At 41.9% G+C, this 21516-nt stretch overlaps 1 non-coding gene across 1 annotated transcript; it reads left to right on the forward strand.

The window, feature by feature from the left end:
• The first annotated feature begins 19923 nt into the window (after positions 1–19923).
• On the forward strand, positions 19924–20087 carry LOC133145989 (U1 spliceosomal RNA). Its single transcript, XR_009711230.1, has one exon. It is a non-coding gene; the product is annotated as a U1 spliceosomal RNA (small nuclear RNA).
• The last annotated feature ends 1429 nt before the right edge of the window (positions 20088–21516 follow it).

Consider the following 21516-nt stretch of genomic DNA (forward strand, 5'->3'; position numbering starts at 1 on the left):
GTCCATTCGTCACTGTGCGTACAGCAATGATCGAATGACGTCTGACTCTCGCTTCCCACAAGACCATCTTTATTAAGAGAAAAAGGGTGGGGGTGACCATAGACTGAATAGACAAGTAAAAAAGGCCCTTGACCTCTAGATTAGCAGGGCAGGGGATGTTTTACGACATTGTGTAGGATGGAACAAGCTAGGTTATTTATTACTGGTTACACACCAACATAAGCATAAAACTAATCTACCAAGGTTATTCATTACTGGTTACATACATTCCAACATAATCATATGATCAAGATAGTTTTGGAAAACCCTGACATCTCCCTCCTGTTTTATCATACGATTATGTGAACCAGATCAATAAAACATAAGTAAGAAAATATAAAGAAGAATAGTAAAAACAATAATAAAAAAATCAATAAAAAAAACTGAGATGACAGCGAATGGGCTGGGGAGCGTGTAGGGTGAAACATGACAAAAACAACAAACAATGATAGCAACAACTCCCAGTGAAGATGAGGACTTTCCTCAATACTCCAGATTAAACTTATTGTGTGATCTAAAAACCTGCTGGCCGATGTTAATACGCAGGAAAAGTCTCACACGGTCCCTTTGCCTTAGGCGACCATAATGCTATCAATAAGAAAATATAAATAAAGCCATGATCCGTTCCGAATGAAGTAGGACCCGTCCAATGGTACAGCCATGTTGGCAGGAGAGCCCATACACCTTGAAATGGCTCTCCCATCCTGGCACACAGCGGTGATGTCCAAAGCTCCCATCCAGTTCCCTCCTGGAGAACAGTTGTCGTGAATGCATCCGTGGGTCTTGTTTTCTTGGATGAAACACGTGTAGTCCATTCCAGGTAGCGTCCTGGTTTAGGCCACTTCTGGCATCTGTCGTCCTCCAACAGTCACATTGGGATTAATCCAAAATAGTTTGATCCCAGATTCATTCCTGCGAGTCCAGGGCGGTAGGGGTAGCGTCACTGACTGACAGTACGGTGTTGATATCAATCTCCTCCCATGGATGCCATACATTTCGCTTCAGTGACATTCATTGCTCTGGCCTCCAAGTGAACTTGTGTGGAGCAAGGGGAGTTTTTGGAAACACAGATAACATCCCTCCTGTGTGTGCGCTCTCACAGCGACCTTCACATACCAGTACCAAGCGTTGGTTTCGTATGGGTTTCTGGGGTCTCATGACCAGTCCTCAAAGTTCTCATCGTGTGACCATCGTTTCCCACGGTCAACATTATCACTTGGTCTGTTCAGATGTGTCCATAGACCATAGCATGCTCCAACCACAACGCAGCAGAGGATCCACCCGGCATGTGGAGCCCCGTTGCTACTAAGATGACAGGAACACCGAGACATCCCCCCGCCTAGCGGAGTTGGGATCGTTGTTTGCAGACTTCGCCACCGTCCCAAAATGAGGGGTCCAGCACTCCTTGTAGCTTGCATTGGCTAAGGTGAATCCAGCCGGGTCGTTCAGCAATCTTCACTGCGGAGGGGGGTAGTCATCAAGACTTGGAATGGTCCCTCCCACCATGGCTGGCCCAGTTCTTTCTTTTGATGACCTTGATGTAGACCCAGTCTCCTGGATTGATGGGGTTGTCGACCTGTGAGGAGGAAAGATCAGGCGGCAGTAAATTTGCATTTGACACATCCTCCAGCCTGAGGGCCCTGATCATGCTACCTATGTTCTTCATCTGCTTTTTGCAACTCCTGTAGTCAATTGTAATGCCCTTTTTAACGAGGCAGATAGGAGTGTTTGAAAGAAGAGTTTGAGCACTTCCTAATGATTCCTCCTAACCAAAGACCGTTTATGACAGGGGCTTTCCCATTTATTGCCTCCTGTCTTAAAGGAGATTCCCTTATCCATGCCGTCTTCTTCCTAACACTTTCGCACACACACAGGGTGTGCACATAAACGCACACACACCGAGCGCGCACCCAAGGCTCAGACAAACGACAACAGCCTGACACAACTTTACAGAGATTACGCACGAACACAGAACACAGAACACAGACAAAGGGATTCCATACATCTCACATGTAGCTCCTTTTGATAGAACCTCCTATTGGTAACTGTATAGCGGACTGTTCCGCATATAATCCCTTACTCAACTCCCTTGCTTCTACTTTTCCATGTCGGTGCAGTCGTAAGTGATCCCTACTGCAGTCATTGTCTTGTTAACTGTCGCCTTGTGCGACTCCTATGCATGATTGTGTGAAAGTCAAAAATTTAACGTATCCAACATTCTGACCACCCAAACTCCACCGTGGTGCAACGAATTTACTATTTTATTGAGTAGGTACATTGAGCAACCTAGCTTCCTCTTGACTGAATTCACTTTAGTCCAAATGTCCTATTCTAAAATGTATCTAACTCAATTGCTCAATTATTGCTGTTTTGGGGGTGGCGGCTGCACTGACTACAACTTGAAGGCCCTGCAGCGCATAGTGAACACTGCTGGTAAGATTGCTGGTGCTTCGCTCCCCTCCTTGAAGGACATTTACACCTCCCATCTCACCCGCAAGGCGACCACGATTGTGAGTGATGCGAGTCACCCCGCTCACTCTTTGTTCGAGCTTCTGCCCTCTGGGAAGAGGTACAGAAGCCTGCGCTCCCGCACCTCCAGACTCTCAAACAGCTTCATGCTCCAGGCTGTTAGGATCCTGAACTCGCTCCCCCGTTCTGCGTAGCGTCCTGTACTTTTACTGTCTGGACTGTCTGAATGCACACTGGCTCTTATTATTTATTATTTGTTATTACTCTTATTTATTGTTTGTGCCTTTTTGTTTATGATGTTTTTTACTTTTGCGCTATGCTTGCTGGCTCCGTTATTTATTGTGTTATCTGTTTATTTATTATTTATTCATCACTCTTACTATTGATTGGTAGAATTTTTGCCTTCTTGTTTTTATATTGTGTCGCGTACATGTATGTCTATCGTGTTATGTGTCTCGTCACCGTGGGATAGAGAAAAACGTAATTTCGGTCTCTTTGTGTGTTGTGACATGTGGAGAGATTGACAATAAAGCTGACTTTGACTTTGACTTTGACTTATGCCTGATGAGCCAAAACATCAGATCTCGCTCTTGTTTCCTACCGTTTTAGCCTATTTGTCCTATCCAAATCTGTTCAGTCTCCGATTATGATGAGTTTCTCTGTAGCTCTACGCATTATTCAATTTTTTATCAAATCTCCTCAGTTCTGTCAAACCCAGTGCACAATGAAGCTCCTTTCCACTTTACCCCAAGCCCCACGAAGTTTCAGCACCGCCACAGCACGGAGTGCGATTTGGTCGTTGGACATTTCAAGTCCATATCTTTTGCCGCACCTCACCCTCTCAAGATGGTGTTCTTTTGTTGTTGAGTCAACCCATCCATCACTCTCGAATGAGTCCATTGTTCAAATGTCCATTTTTTCTTCAACATTGTGAGTTCCTCCACTTCTCACTGTCTTTTCTTGTCCCCGAGGATGTCGTCTTTTCTTCCCGAGTGTACTTGTCCCCCTACAAGTACAACAATAGTCTTTCTTTGTCCTTGCCAAAGGTCAAAGGTGCCTCAAAGCCAGGCACCGTTTTGTAGACGTCCATGGCTGCAGGCAGAGTCTCGGGATTGAGTTTTCAGGGATCCTGGCACTGAGAGTGACAGACTGGGACATCAAACTTGTAACCAAATGTAGCTGCTGCCATCAATTCGCTAGTAACGTTTGTTTACCAAACTTCAAATTCTCCTAGTAACAGCGATCTCGTCTTTATATTGTAAGTCCTGCAACTCATCCTATTTTCGAGCTACGTTCTGTCTATAGTTCCTATTTAATGAGACAGTACATTGTCTTCAGTATCATTATTTAAAATTAACTCAACGAGGTCTGCGTTCCACATCTAGCCCTGATCTATGTCTTGACCTCTCAAACGTTATTACCTGTGTCATGCTTGCTCAAAAATGTGACTTAGAATATGGTGTTGTGAATTTCCAATCTCCCTGATCAAATTGGATCCCGCTTCTTAGCTCTTCTTTCTCATGCTCCTGTTAGCCTGCAACTGTCCGAATTAATAATGTTGTTTTCTTTTAACTGTCTTTCTGTTGAACCTCTAAATCTCTCTTGTTGCTAACCTATCTGCACCAGGAAGGGTCTTAAAGAAAGGACCAACAGATTACTCCCGATATCTCCTCATTATTTATGAGTTAGCCTCCCTTTCCTCACTCGGGTGCATATCTTGTCAGTTGTTAATGGAAACCAGATGTCTCGTGCCAATGAGATCATGGACCAAGGCCCAAACAATCCCGCACGAACCTGACCCGAAACATGATCCGGTCACACTTAGGCTTACTAGTGAGATATACATTGCATGATACCAGAATAGAATTTTACCACAGTATGACACTAAATGTATTAGAAAATCCATATGTCGTAAAGGTTTGTATTATTACTATTGTCAGGTTTATTTCAATGACTGAATAACTATTAAGAGAAGAGCAACAGCAAACAAACCACAAGTGAGACAGAAATATTAAGTCTTTTCTCGCGAGGAGTGCAGTACAGATAGCTTAATACAATCTCTACACACACTAAATATCTGTAGGCACTCCCGCTCTTTTTATTTGGATTTGCCCTACCCACAGTGTGAGACAAGCCCCTAAAGAAAGGAGGGGGAAAGCATGTGGGCTTTGCCTCGTAAGGAAAAATCACTAGGTGTTTACATACTAATAAAGACATCTGGGAAGAGGAGTTTGAGTGGACTGGATACAGAAGAGAAAACCTTTGACCTCAAGTAAAAACATAGCAAGGGAAGTTTTACGACATTGTGTAGGATGCAACAAACTAAGTTATTTATTACTGGTTATATACATTCCAACCTAATCCTACGATCAAGATAGTTAGGAAACCCTGACTTTAATGGTCACTTGGAGGTTCATCTGGGGTGCAAGACAGCAATGAGGCATGTTGTCTAACAAAGTGGTCTTTGTTAGAAAGGAACTGTCCTTCCGTGGTACATCATAAAAACAGCAAGGCCAAACAGCAAGCATATAATGCAGTAATATTGCGGTAAGGCATTGATTAGAGAACGCATGATAACATATATATACATTTTTCTAACAATTCCCTCCTGTTTATCATAAGTTCTCAGACACCATCTTATCACCTAAAAGCGGCCATTTCAAAAAAGATTTTCAGCCGTAAGAACACAATTCATAAGAACAAATTTACACCCGGGAGGAGATTGATCAATGTCAGAGTCGGGAAACAAACCGGACAGGTTTACCAGAGGAGCCTCAAATATGGAGCCATCGCTAGAGCGACAACCCTCGTCAGTCGCAAAGTCGTTCCCTTGGAGCAACGAAAAAGTCTCAGCTGCTGGAGAGATAGCAGTTGTAATTAACCTGTTGATTAGAGACCGGAGACACGGAATACAACATCATCCACACAAGGTCAAAACAGCAGAAAAAAAACGGCACGGGAGACTAGGACCGAGGAAACCAGGGTACGGTACTGTCTGAACACGTTTAGCCAGTCGTTCCAAACCTCCGTGTTCACTCCACTGCGTTCCTTCATTTTCCCATTCAAGGTCCTCAGGCCCTCAAGGGCCTGGGACAGGCTTCCATCAGCGGCAGTATTATTTGGAATGAATGTGCAGCATTGCTCACCAAACATGGCGCAGACACCACCCTCTTTTGAGAGTAGCATATCAAGGGCCATTCGGTTCTGGAAAGCCATGAGGGAAGTCGCGGCCAGTTGGGAGTAGACCGCCCTGAAACCCGCCTCGGTCCAATTTCCAAGCCTCTGCACGTTGTAATGGATGTAGTTGATCCTGTCGACATTTTTGTTAAGAGTACACCACCAACACAGGGTGGATTCAAAACCAGCTGCTATCTGATTCACCAGCTTACACTTATCCGGTACTCCTCTGGGAACACCAATTGCATCAATTTCGGTCAGATCATCGTCGGCTGTGAAATTCAAAGATATTTTGGTTTTTACCAGCTTTTTCTTTTTTCAGATCTTGGGATGTTGATACATATACAATTTAGCTTGACTACATTCTCTGAAAGCAATGGCTTCTTTTTTCTTTCTTCAATGGATATTACTATAAAGAATGCTCTGTCACACATTTCATAATCCAATATACGTGATAGATTTCACACAATCTTTGATCAATGGTGACGGTACAACATAAGGCAATGGTCACAAACCCATACATATGACATATTAAATTTTGTTTGTCTTTACAGCTTGTTTTGCCATTAGCAATCAATTGCTTCGTTTAGCAGTTTACTCTAATACTAGTTACCTGAAACAAATTATCCACATTCACTTTAGATATATTCATCCCATTCTTTAACATCTACAGCGGTTGTTGACAAAGTACACATATAAACATCATACTTTCATGGCAGTCCAGATCTGACACAGCAGATCATCCTGCAAAGGTCAAATTGATCTTTTAAATCGCTACAATGCAGCATAATTTTTTTTGGAGTGATCAATATAAGTTGTTCACTCATCTCTCCCCTACTCATTATGACTTAGTTCCCACAAATACCATATTGCTGAAGTTAACAAAGTGGCAACAAAGATAGCCACCTTACATGCAATAACGTCATTGTTCCATTTTCTTGTTCCCGGCATTTCTCTAAGAGGTAAGGCTCCCTTTGGGTCACTTTTTCCCGATTGAACGTTACCTCAAAAGAAATTACCCTTTTGTAATTTCCAAGGACTACCTCAACTGACCTTTCTGCTATTTTAATGGCAGTTGATGTAATTATCAATATTCAATGTGGCCCTTCCCCCTTGGAAGAACACCAGCGTTTTGTTTTCAATGCTCTTAATGAGAACGTGCTTTGTTCTTTTTGACTTTAATATATTAATTATAAATATAAAATGTAAATGCCAAATTTAAATCATCCTTAGTTTTCCACTTGGTTTTAAAACATGGTAATCTATATTGTCGCCCAAACAATTTTTCATACGGGGTTAAACCCACAGTACTTGTAAAATGTATGTACAGCTTGACCAGGTCTAAACATTTTGTCCATGATCTTCCATTTTTCCCATGCACATTTTCACACTTTATACCAGTTCTGTCACGAGAATTAATTTTCAAAATCCCATATCTCGGTATTATTATTATTATTATTATTTTTACATAACGTTTTTGCCACTGTTAAGGCATTCAGTGTTTTTGTTGAAGCCAATTCAAACCATTTTGAGAATGCATCTATTATGACCAGGCATTATAACCCTGTGGATTGTGTTTAGCACATGTTAAACAAGCTCTACGATTTTTTTAAAAATTTTTATTTTATTTTCTTTTGTTTTGAAAATGTTTTGAATATGAATCAAATCCGTATGTTGTATGAAGCTGACTGACCTGCCCCACTATCCCTCCTCTTGAGCCATGCGACACACAACCATGGCTCAATATTGCTGCCCGCTTGTATAGGTTTTTTGGAGGATAGGTCAGTCCTCTGGTCATTTATAGATGCCATTCTCTACTCTTGCCCCTCTCTTTGTCCATGATTGAATTTCAATCTATGGACTTTGTCGGTGCTTATCTTTAAAAATGTTTCAGTAATTCAATCCGCTTCTTGTGTGTATAAAATTTGAAGCGTCTTTTGCACTGCAGCTATGCGGTTCCGTCCGCAAGCTTGTTACCTCTTGACACCTTATCAGTCTCGTGCGTGCCCTGCACACGTGCACATAGCTATTTGTCGTGGCAATTGGACTGCTTCCACAACTAGCTTAGTTGTAGTTTCTTGTAGTTTCTTTTCAATCAGTTTCTCATCGTTTATCACAAGAATCTTAGTAATTTGAACAAAAGTCAAAAAGTATGTTTTATTTTACTCAATTGTACGATTTAGAGAATCCATATGTAGTAAAGCGTTGTATTACTACATATGATTTCATCTTCATTTAATTTTGACACACCTTTCAAAATGCTTCTCAGTGTCCCAGTGCACACATGCTTTGCGTGTGTAACTGGTTGTCTCAACCCGTGTTCCACATCCTAATCTTTCCTTCCTCAAAGTGTCAAACCAATCCACTAATTGGAAAAGATAAAAGTCAACAAATTAACCATCAGTAAATTAATATAATAGTTAATTGTTGTTGTTTCTTAACTGTAACTAACTCAATCACTCTCTTATCCTCAAATGTAAAAACTTGTGTAGACCTTACACAACCAATCGACTATTTCTTCTAAATTTAGCTTTGAAATGTTGTTATTTAATCATTTTGCTTCATCCAATCCCAGAAAGCAAGTTCCTTCCATCTCTCATTAATGCAGTGTGGACCAGTTCCTGCCCACAAAAAATTGCTTGCCTTTCTTTTCTTCTTATTTTCTTTTCAAAATTGCTTTTGTTTTGCGGTGCAAATCAATTCTTTTGTGCACCTACATTAGCCAATTTCAACACATAACACTGACGGCACACAGACAACACAAAAACTTACAGCAGAGACACAGCTCACAAACGATACAAACAAATAACGCTGCGCAAACGTCATCCTCTATTTTGACGTTTCGGTTATACTTTTGTTTTCTCATCAGTGCCTTTTATCCTTCATGCAAATATTGTCACATCTTCCTCAAGCATCACCCTGCTTCAAATATTCAAACATTCTCTGAGAAACTCACACTTTCCTTGCTTCGCCCGCAGCCACAGCACCACTCGTGCGAGGGGTGGGGGCGCAGCATCAATGTTGATTGGTCACAGGCTGGCCATTTCCTGCAACAACCATGATGCCGGCCCACCGCCCACACGAGCATAGCAAAGGCCCACGCGGACAGCCCCGCCCCGCGACAACGCGCGAGCGCAGGCACGCTTATCAGTTTCACCTTCTCAAAGGGCAGGCCAACTTTGCCGTTGCCCTCCCCTATCATGTTCACCTTCAACATCTTTCAGTCTTCTACACAACATTTGCTGTCTCATTCTCGTCCTATCAAGCCACCATTCTAGTCACTTTCTGCCACACACGTCTTATTTTCTCTACTGCCACACACTGCTCATCTTAGTTTCTCCAACAAACTTAAACACATCATCGTCCACTTCTCAATTTCCCTATTATTGCTCAACAGCCTCCAGAACATTCTCCATTACTGATTTCTTCCACAGAACACATCTCACTCGCACTCATACACACACCCATTCATGAGGATCCTCCGCGCGCACACGCACACACACACCAGCACAAAAGGATGACGCACAACATATAAGAACACATAGAAGCACTAAGAACATCTTTTTGCTCGTATTACTTGTCTGATTTATTCTCTATTTCACTTTTAGAAACTACGTGTAATTCTTTTCTATTTATTTAGCAAATTTTAACTTCAATGTTTCTTTATCTTACTTTATCCTTTTAACATAAATATCTCCTTATATTTAAGCTAATTTTCTCCTTAATTTTGGCAGCCAGGTTCCCACTTCATTACATGGAAACCTGATCTGATTTGATTTTGGCCTAGTCATAGTGTTTCTGTTAATTTGTGCAGTCACGTGCCATGTGACCGTTTTCTCCGCAATTCCAGCATTTTATTGGAGGTTGCACAACTTCTCTTCCTCGGCCTCTAAAGCCTCCTTTAGACATTGCTCGCCCTCTCTGGCCTTTCTGTCCTCTGCCTGCATTTTGGTAAAAAGTGTCACTATCCTGATCTACCAGAAAAGTGTGTTTTGAAGCTTTCATTTGTTTTCGTTTTTGTTTGTCTATTACTACTTTTTCCGCATGGAGGGCATGATTTATGTATTCCTCCCGCTATGATCTTTAGTTTTGAATTTGTAGCATGTGTTTTCTCTACGTGCTTCTCTACTTTCTCTAGACTTCTCCCTTCTTCTCTAACTCTGTAAATTTTGGTTTTCTCTTGCCTGCCTACTGTTAGGCCCAGTCTCATCATCTTCCTACCTGCAATACAGTGCTTTCTGAGCTCTCTCTCTTTCCCTCTCTTTCTCTCTTTCTCTTTCTCTCTCTCCCAAAACACTACATCATCAGATGCCTTCTTTAATTTCTTTAAGATTTATTTATGTTGTTTCGTTTATGGCACCTCTAAGTCCTAATAATTTGGTTGTCCCTCAAATTTATATTTTTTAACCCATTTATCGAAATCTTTTTTTTAATCGGTTGGGATCCTGCCTTTCAATTATTTTCCAATCTTTGCATTTTAGTTCATGTCGGGGTAGGGACTTTCGCTTACTATTTAAGAGGAGCGCTCAAATGAGATCACTCTCAGTCAAACCGTTCACAAGCATACCACGCGCGTTTTTTTTTAAGAACAGAGGAGTCTGCCCCTCCTGCTGCGGAATTTAACTAACATAAAACGTTAGGGGGCTCCACATCCGCCCCTGCAGAATTTAACTGTTTCTAGTTGTACTTGATAGGGTCTAGAATTCTCAAGGTTTTTTTTTTTTTTTTTTTTTTTAATAACAGAGGAGTCCGCCCCTCCTGCTGCAGAATTTAACTAGCTTGAAAGCTAGGGGGCTCCACATCCGCCCCTGCGGAATTTAACTGTTTCTATTTAATAGAATTAATATTCCTACTCACGGTCTGCTGATTCTCTTCCTCGGAAGATCTCGTCAACCCTCCCGGTGTCCAGCCGGACTGATCGAGACAGTCCCGTCAAAGGGCTTTTGTTTTACCTCGGCCGAGGATTGTCACCTGCGTCGAAGAGCCCGCTGGAACCGTTCAAGGCGTGTCGAGATCCCGGACGAGCCCCCAATTTCTGTCAGGTTTATTTCAATGACTGAATAACTATTAAGAGAAGAGCAACAGCAAACAAACCACAAGTGAGACAGAAATATTAAGTCTTTTCTCGCGAGGAGTGCAGTACAGATAGCTTAATACAATCTCTACACACACTAAATATCTGTAGGCACTCCCGCTCTTTTTATTTGGATTTGCCCTACCCACAGTGTGAGACAAGCCCCTAAAGAAAGGAGGGGGAAAGCATGTGGGCTTTGCCTCGTAAGGAAAAATCACTAGGTGTTTACATACTAATAAAGACATCTGGGAAGAGGAGTTTGAGTGGACTGGATACAGAAGAGAAAACCTTTGACCTCAAGTAAAAACATAGCAAGGGAAGTTTTACGACATTGTGTAGGATGCAACAAACTAAGTTATTTATTACTGGTTATATACATTCCAACCTAATCCTACGATCAAGATAGTTAGGAAACCCTGACTTTAATGGTCACTTGGAGGTTTATCTGGGGTGCAAGACAGCAATGAGGCATGTTGTCTAACAAAGTGGTCTTTGTTAGAAAGGAACTGTCCTTCCGTGGTACATCATAAAAACAGCAAGGCCAAACAGCAAGCATATAATGCAGTAATATTGCGGTAAGGCATTGATTAGAGAACGCATGATAACATATATATACATTTTTCTAACAACTATCTTCCACTATCTGTCCTATTCACTCCCTCCTTCTGAGGCTTGGCAACGCCCATGCCTCACACCTTGACAAACTTTTTGGGAGGATGTGTTCTTTACTACATATGATTCCATCATTTAATTTGACTTTCTTTCCAAAACGCTTCTCAATTTCCCAGTTCACACATCTTCTGCATGTGTTACTGGTTCTCCAGTTTTTCTCCAGTCAATCATCAATCCAAAAGCTATGTTTTTCATTCCAGCATTCAACTTACTCAAAACCACTCTTTCAGCAAAGTCGCTCTACCAATTCTCCATAGCAGTCGCCAACAGCTCCAACCATTCAACCTGTATTTTCCCATCATTCAAGGCAATCATTCATCAATGCTCATTTGCATCTCACACACAGTCTCCAAAAAGGAGTCTCTCCATCACATTGGTCTCAACTCATCCAAGCTCACCACACAACACTCATATACCACCCCCAACTCAAGGTTCCCGATAGAACAATCCACCAAAAAAAACTCAACTCATAAAAACCACTGGCAAATCAATCCGAAATTTTCTTTGCTTTTAGATTTAACAAACTCAATTTCTCAGATTTAGCTCGCATATAATTTTATAACACCATCAATCAATTATTCCCATTAAATGTAGCATTGCAATGTCTCAAATTCACAATTTTGCCTCTTCCAATTCCTGAAAGCATGCTCTGTCGCTTCTCCTTCAAATTTCTCATGAGGGCTCAACACTCAACATGCACCAGTGTGGATCAACTCCTGCTCGCAAACACATTTTTCTCTCCTTCTCTCATTTTTATCTTTCCAAATCGTTTCTGTTCTGCGGTGCAAATTGGATAGACCACAGTCTAACAAATTTCTTCACACTGAAAGTTTAGCCAATTTTCATCATTTTAACACACATGCACAGCTCTCGCGCGCGTAGGGCAGGTCCCAGCACCAATGATTCGCCACAGGCTGGCCATTTCCCGTGGTCGACCATGAGCCAGTCCCTCCCACGCACACAAGGACAGTACACTCCAATTTTTTTTATTTATCTTCAAGTTGCATTCATTTACCACTTGATTTGCAAATTCTAACTTCCGTGCACACACACAATTTGATCCCTGGTAATTTGTCGTTGGGCATACAAACAGCATTGTCATACTTCTTGCATGGACAGGAGCTCTAATAATCCAAAAAATGTTCCAATAATCAGACAATGACATGTTTTGCTGTCATATGGGCATCTATTCCTTCTTTCTCTGTATTAGCATGAGGGGTCAAAGGAGAGGAAGCTTGTCATGCTGTAAATGTGATTTTTCCTCTGCCTCTTCCTCTGCCCCTTGACTGGCACCGTTTTTTTTCTTCTAAAACACTCTATTGACCAGTGTCCACGTTTCCCACAGTTCCAACAGTTGTCAGAATCTGATGGGGGTTTTGAATTATATGGTGACCTTCGGCCTTGTTGGTCTCTCTCTCTTTCTCTCCCCTTTGGGAACTTTGGAAGAAGATCGTTGTATCTTCATTTAGATCATTATCATCATCTAGATGAAATACATCAGAACATTTGCCTTTTTGGATAACTTTTTCAGCATGCCTGTCCCACTGCATAGTTGTTGTATACAAGTTTTGCACACGAGCGGAATGGCTTTCTTGCTCTTCTGCTTGAGCTGCGGCTGGAGCCGTGGCCGGGACAGTGCGCCTGCGCACTGTGGCCTCATTGTCTTCCGGCCTGACAAACATCGTCGCAGCACTTTTCAACTTTCTGTCTTTTGGATTTATTCTCTTCTCTCTTGTGAAGCATTCAACCATATTTTAGCACAAATCAATTCTTTCTCTTTTCTTTTCTTTTTCAGTCCCTCTGACTTCCTATTCACACTCTCTTCCAAGACATCAACCACTATCTTCCACACTTCAACTTTCAACTTCCCTTCTACTCCATACTTTTTCTTCCACTTCGGCATGTATTGCATACAGTTAACAAATTTACTCGCCATGTACTTCTCATCTCCATCAAGAGCTAGGGATCTACTGTTTTTATTTGCCATCTTAATTTGGTATTTTAGGTTTATACAATTATTATTATTATTATTATTATTTTTATTATTTTTCTTTGAGGATCCTCAATGCAAGTTTAAATTGACCTTTGAACAATTACTAGCCTGTATTATTTTCGTGGATCAATGCTAGAACTGCTATTTAGTCAATTTATCCTACCAATCACACTTTCTCAACCACACAAATTTCTTATCCCTGCCAACGCGAAGTCCTCTTTTAAAAATAAAAGAGCTGCTTCATCCGGATAGGGGACTCTACAACACCCCTTCCTTCCCTGGGAACTAAAGACAACCGTCCAGTTACCCAGCCCTGCCAACGCGAAGTCCTCTTTTTAAAAAATAAAAAGAGCTGCTTCATCCGGAGAGGGGACTCTACAACACCCCTTCCTTCCCTGGGAACTAAAGACAACCGTCCAGTTACCCAGCCCTGCCAACGCGAAGTTGTCCCCTTAGAACAGTGGTTGTCAAATCAGGGTACACGGAGGTACGTGAGATTTGACAAAAATATTTTGAAAACCACTGCTCCAGAAGAGCCACTTCATCCGGAGGGGGACTCTACAACACCCCCTCCTTCCTCAAGACTTCTTATCCTCTGTCTTGCCTATTTTTATTCCTGTGCACTTTTACGCGTTTCACAACAACACAATCACACAACTTTAGGGTTTTAACTTACTTGTCTCCTTGGTTCGCTGTTCAGCCGGGTCCCGCCAATCCACATCTGTCAGACGAAGGCAGACCTAAGATGCTGGCCCAGCGAAGAAGTTCTCTTCCCAGGACTTTCTTTTCCAGGTCCTCCTAATGGACGCTGGCTTGTCGACAATGCAGCACGTCTTCCTCCGTCAGTCAGATGGTGTGTATGAGGGTCCCGGGTTTCGGCACCAAAATGTTAGAGTGGTGCTCACTCTAACTTATTTTGCAAGAACCACTCGGAGACAAGTTAGTCGTTTTGGGCACCTGCAGGCGGAGAGTCCATTCGTCACTGTGCGTACAGCAATGATCGAATGACGTCTGACTCTCGCTTCCCACAAGACCATCTTTATTAAGAGAAAAAGGGTGGGGGTGACCATAGACTGAATAGACAAGTAAAAAAGGCCCTTGACCTCTAGATTAGCAGGGCAGGGGATGTTTTACGACATTGCGTAGGATGGAACAAGCTAGGTTATTTATTACTGGTTACACACCAACATAAGCATAAAACTAATCTACCAAGGTTATTCATTACTGGTTACATACATTCCAACATAATCATATGATCAAGATAGTTTTGGAAAACCCTGACACTCACCTTATATCTTTATTAGGTAATGCACTCTGAATTTAATCAGGACCCGAACCGATGTCTTTAATCACTTTTATTCATGAAACAGAGGGCCATCAACTTGCCCCTCTGTCTGCATATTCATTTCCCTGAACGTCACTCCTTCACTACGTCATCACGTAGGCCCACAGTACAATATCAGTACATGACATCCCCCCTTTCCTTAGAAATAAACTGTACCATCACATACTAATATTGACCATGTAATTTACATCATCATCTTTTGCTAACCGAACATTGTATTGTCTAACTTTTCTGATGTAACCCATAAACATTTTTTTCTCTTAAACAGTGAACAATATATTCAGACACAACCCTTTACTTTTACTTTGTCACAAAGTCTTTGAACTTTGCTGGTATCTTTTTGACTCTCTGGGGCCTCATTTCAGGTTCCTGAGCTTCCTCTTGTGGTGTCTGGTTGCAACTGTCCACATTTCTGCTCAGTACATTTTCCTCCCCTTCAGTAAAAGTCTTCGGTGTGTCATGTCCTTCAGTATTCTCATATGATTGGTATTTCTTCACGTGAGTGGTATTCCGGTGGTAGCGAGCTCCAGTTGGGGATTCAATTACCACTTGACTTCCAGTTTTACTCACGACTCTATGTGGGGTTGGATTGAATGGTGTTGTGAATTTGTCCTGTTTGTCCTGTTGTACCAGTACTGTGTCTCCAATGTCCACATTTGAGTACTGGGCTCCTCGTCGTTCATCAGCATAAAGCTTTGCTTTCCCTTTTTGTTCAGCATCCCTGTCACGAACATCTAGAGCCGTTGTTTTGGACTCAGAGAGGTCAGGCAACTTTCCTCTCATTTTCCTGTTGAAAAGAAGTTCAGCTGGACTTTTCCCTGTCGTGGGGTGTTCAATGCTCCTGTAAATAGTTACATATTTCCTCAGTTCACGTTTCCAGTCCAGCCCTTCTGCCTGTGCAATCCTGATTCTCTTCATCAGTGATGCATTTTGACGTTCCACTTCTCCATTGGCTTGTGCCCATTTTGGTGGTGTTCTCACATGTTTGATTCCATTTGTTTCACAGTATTCCCTGAACAAGTCAGATTTGAACTGTGGTCCATTGTCCGATTTGATCGTCACTGGTAGTCCATGCCTACTGAAAATGTCCTCAATTCAGTCAATAACTCTGTCCGTGGTTGTAGACGTCATTATTTCATACTCATAGTAGCGACTGTAATAATCTACTAAAACAAATATAGACTGACTGTTTGGTAGTGGTCCTAACAGATCTACAGCCACGTCTTGCCATGGTCGATCTGGTAAGATTGTGTTCCTCAAAGGCTCAGGTGGATCTGGTCTGGCCACTATTTGACATCCATGACAAGCTTTACAGTATTTTTCCGCTGCCTTATCCATGCCAGGCCACCACACTTTTGTTCTGAGATGTTGTTTTGTCCCTACAATTCCTAAGTGTCCTTCATGAGCTAATGCAAGTGCTTTTGCTCTGAGTTTTTCTGGTAAAACTATGCGGCTTCCACGTAACACAATGTATCCAATCACACAGAGTTCATTTACAATGGGTGCATATTGTTTACATTTTTCGAAGTGTCCAATTTCAATTGCATTTCGCACCTCCGTCAGCTCTGGATCTACAGCAGAGGCTTCTTCTACCTCTCGTGTGGTAAGCGCCTTTGGTGTTGCATTAACTGCAATGAATCTCACATACTCTTCAGATTCATGTTCATGTATTCCTTTTGTCCCTGTGTCTGACAACAACCTAGATAAAGAATCAGCAATATTTTGTTTTCCTGCAATGTGCACCACCCGAAAGTCATAAGGTTGAAGTCTGAGGACCCATCGCTCTATACGAGCACATGGTTTGGATCTTTTACTGTATACGACTTCTAATGGCTTGTGGTCTGTGATTAAGTCAAACCTACGTCCGTACACATATGGATGTAGCCTTTCGCATGCCCAAACTAATGCTAGGGCCTCCCTTTCTGTTTGTGAGTATCTGCGTTCACAATCTGTCAGACTACGACTAACGTAGCACACTGGTACCTCCTCAGAATCTTGTTTTTGTACAAGCACTGCGCCTAACCCTACAGGACTTGCATCTGCGATTATTCTGGTAGGAGCCTCTTTGTCAAAATAAGCTAAAGTACCCGCCCCGGCTAGTTCAGTCTTTAAAGTCTGAAATGCTCGTTTTTGTTCTGGTCCAAACACAAATGTAGTCTCTTTCCTGGTCAATCTCCTCAGTGGTTCAGAGAGCGTTGCAAACTGGGGTATAAATCTACTGCTGAATCCTACCAGTCCTAGGAAACTTTTCACTTCAGCTGCCGTTTTTGGTTCTCTGGCATCCTTAACAGCTCTCACTCTCTCCTCAGTTGGTCCAATGCCTTTCTGGGTCAACAATATGCCCATGAAAACAAGTCTGTCCATGTTAAATTGGCATTTTTCCACATTCAGTGTTAATCCGCATTCTGAAAGTCTTTTCATGACTGCGTGCAGGCGCTTGTCATGTGTCACCTGGTCTGGAGCGTGGATGATCACGTCATCTGAGATGTTCTCCACACCCTCGATGCCTGCTAGTGCATTGGCTATCTCGTGCTGGTATTGCTCACTAGCGGACGAGACTCCAAATATCAGTCTTTTGTACCTGTAAACACCATTATGCACAGCAAACGTTGTTATTTCTCTGGACTCTGGGGTTAGCTCTAACTGATGGTAGCCCCATTTGAGATCAAGCTTACTGAATATTGCAGAACCATTCAGACCTTGCAGTATTTCATCCACTGTAGGGATGGGGGTATCTCTCCCTCACAATAGCCTCATTAGCTTTTCTCATGTCTAAACACATCCTAAGGTCTTTGTCATGTTTCTTTGGGAGAATCACTACCGGATTTACCCAGGGAGTAGGACCTTCAACCTTCTCCACAATGTCCATGTCCATCAGTTCCTTGATTTTCTTCTCGACTGCATCCCTCAAATGATAGGGTATCCGTCTCAGTGGTTGAGCGACTGGTTTCACATTTGGGTCTATGTACAGTGAGATTTGTTTGGTGTTTAATTTACCTACTCCTTTGAACACATTTGAATACTGTTGTTGCAGAATACTTTTAACATCTGTGATTGCTGCAACGTTTTCCCCTATTTTTAGTACTCCAAGCTTAATAGCTGTCATTTTACCAAGGAGTGGTTCACCATTACCTCTAATCACAATGAATTCAGCTTCTTCAGTCCTGTCACCTATCTCGATTACACATTTGAAAGCACCTTTGACAGATAGTGTCTGGGTTGAGGAATATGCATACATATTTCTCTGCTCTTTGGGCACATATGATTCACATTTTATGTTTTCAGCTTTTAGCTTCTCCCAAACATTTTCTCCCATGACATTACTCGTTGCCCCAGAATCTACTAACATTTTTAACTCAACTCCCCCTACACAAAATATTAGTCTTTCAGGCATTTCACAGTCTTTCACCATAAATGCATAGTCATTGTGCACAGTCTCTACAGCATTAACGCTTTGCTTCTTTTGTCCTTTGGTACGACACATTTTTGAGAAATGGTCCTTACCGTTGCATTTATGACATGTTTGTCCACGTGCTGGGCATTTGGGATCCTTACCCATGTGGTCAGTGTAGCCACACCTGTAGCACTGCTTCTCTGCTTTATTGTCATCACAATTCTTCAATTTACCTTTTGGCCTTGTGAACTTTCCTTTTTTCGTTGTGATACGACTGATCGTTTCCCCCTCTTTCTTGATACTGCTCCCATTCATTGCTGCTAGTTGCTCTTCCACTCGCTCACATTGCGATGCCAACTCCAACGTGCGAGCCAAAGTCAAACCAGGTCCATCCTCGAGAAGCTTTCTCTTCACGTATCCAGAACAGCATCTGCTCAGGATAGCGTCTCTAATTTGATTGTCCTTGTCTCCTTGAAAGTCACAGTCCTTCGCAGCCTGACGTAAACGTGTACCAAACTGTTGCACCGTTTCTCCCTGATTTTGGAACAACTTGTGGAAGGATTGGCGCGCGTACGCTGCATTCACTTGGGGAACAAAGTAGGAGTCAAGTGTCCTTACTGCTGCCGCGCAGTCGGTCACCTCACCCGTGTTTGGTAAAGTGAAGAAAACATCCTGCACGTCCTGTCCCGCCAAATGCAAAAGTAGAGCGCGTCTTCTTTGTTTAGTAGCATTGGTCGTATCCTCGTTCATTATCAGTCCTTTACCGTCAGCATACAACTCGAAAGATGTTAGCCATCGTGTCCATCTTGGCCCGAGAGTAGCTGGATCAGTGCAGCAAGCAAACGGTTGTAGCTCCGACTTAGCCATGTTAGCTCAAACTTAAACTTGCTCACGAAAATCGTCGTCGTTATCTCCTCTTCCTTAGAAGGTGGACGTCATCCTCGTCGCCATTGTTGTGTGCTCACCTTATATCTTTATTAGGTAATGCACTCTGAATTTAATCAGGACCCAAACCGATGTCTTTAATCACTTTTATTCATGAAACAGAGGGCCATCAACTTGCCGCTCTGTCTGCATATTCATTTCCCTGAACGTCACTCCTTCACTACGTCATCACGTAGGCCCACAGTACAATATCAGTACATGACAGTTCATGACGGTTCATCTTAGGCGGCAGCAAGAATTTACGTAACTGTTCTAAAATATGGTCAAAATGTCTTTTTTTGCTTGAGATTTTCCTATCATTGTTCCAGGATCTTTTAGTACAATTCTTGTTCTCCAAATGTTAAGAAAATGTCATTTTCAAAACTCGTTCAGAAAAAGAAGTATATATATTTTTCTGCGGTAATGTTGGAGATTTTCAATAAATACAAATTCATACCGTTTTAGGGTTCTCAGGAGAAAAGAGGCACTGCATGATGGGCATGTTTTGACTTCATTTATCGGTTTATTATAGTTGCTGGCATCACCACTAGACGGCGACTCTAGGAAAAAGGAGGTGAACAAAGACGTGGAGGCAGTAGAAAAAGAAGCAAGGCATGATGGTCATGTTTCTGAATCTATTTTTTACTTAATTTAAAATGTTTTGGTTTTGAATGACTAATAGACAGCTTCTCTCTAATACGATATACTATGTTAACAGTTCTACGAATGCTGTCTCATCCACTGAATATGTGTGCTCACACTTTTGTACCAAATTAGCCTCTGACTGTAGATGGTGTGCGCGGTGAAAAGGTCGGCCCCGGCGACGTATACAACTCATACTTACCTGGCAGGGGAGATACCATGATCAAGAAGGTGGTTCACCCAGGGTGAGGCTCAGCCATTGCACTCCGGTTGTGCTGACTCCTGCGAATTCCCCAAATGTGGGAATCTCGACTGCATAATTTCTGGTAGTGGGGGACTGCGTTCGCGCTCTCCCCTGATTCTCCTGTACAATACAAAATCCCTCACACGAAGCCAAATTTCATCGTCGCCACATACTGAGCGATGGTGCATCAAGCTGTGCTCTGCAACTGTGCACCTAATTGCCGAACTTCATTCAACAAATTAGTAATTGCAAAATAAAATGTAATTACTACGTTCCCGACCCGTTATTGATACGAACGTATATGATATAACTTTCATATAACCTGCTTTCTGGAATAGCCCCACGGATCATTTCCCGTTCTCCATTTACCTACACTATAAAGAAAAACTAATGGCCAAAAGGTACGTGGACCCAGACATACAACTGATTTTTGCACCCCCTACTCTACTGGTCAAATCAAGAGTAGTTTACATCACAGTCCGTTAGCTTCATTCTCACAGGATAAAGCAGAGGGTCAATGACGTCATTGATTCAAGTTCATGGCGGCTGGCAGCAAGGATATACGAAAAAATATGATCAAAATGTCTTTCTTTAAATCAGAAATTGTGCCAGAAATTTTTAGTACAATCCTTGTTCTCAAATTTTTAAGAGAATGTCATTTTCTAAACTTGCTCAGAAAAAGAAATATATATCTTTCTGCGGTACTGTTGGAGATTTTCTATAAATACAAATTCATATGGTTCTCAGGTGAAAAGAGGCAATGCATGATGGGTATGTTTTTACTTCATTTCTTATGCTGCCACCACCACTAGATGGCAACTCTAAGAAAAAGGAGGTGAACAAAGGCGTGGAGGCAGTAGAAAGAGAAGCAAAGCATCAGTTTATGGGTATTTACGAGGGTATTTTTATATTAATACTTTAATAGCTAAATGGCTCCTATTATTGTTCCTTACATATAGTATAATTTGTGGAAAATATATTAATTTATTGCTCAATGCATAATCAATAGTTTTATATTTGAATGGGTGGATGTCACCAAAAGCTGTCCCTAAAGCTTAACCAATTTGGTCTGTAAACTTTAGCAGAATTAATAACTACAAGGCAGGACTATTAACTATTTCCCATTGACAAGTATAGGTGGCTCCGCTTTCGCAGAGCATCAAAAAATTGAGATGAACTCTCATTGTTCCTCCCCACGGAAATCTTTAGTAAAAGGCGATCGGTGAAATTGCAGCAACCATTCCTTCTAATACAAACAATAGACGTTCATAGATTTACTACATTTAGAAGGACTCAACCTAAATAGACAGTTTAAACGAGTATTTTGTGTTCATCAATGTGTTTTTTCCTTGAAACATTGTTGGCGCACAGGATTATGGATACCTGATATTTCAAACAGCGTCACCTATCGATTGGGCAACTATTTTGAGTGTGAGTTTTGAACGTATAAACAGTTGTATGTCTTGGTCCGTGTACTTTTGGTATGAGAGAAATGGAAATGATCCGATTTCCGTGTGTTATTTTCAAATGTGTGATTTCAGAT

This window comes from Syngnathus typhle, linkage group LG21 (genome assembly GCF_033458585.1).
Source record: "Syngnathus typhle isolate RoL2023-S1 ecotype Sweden linkage group LG21, RoL_Styp_1.0, whole genome shotgun sequence".
Classification (NCBI taxonomy): domain Eukaryota; kingdom Metazoa; phylum Chordata; class Actinopteri; order Syngnathiformes; family Syngnathidae; genus Syngnathus; species Syngnathus typhle.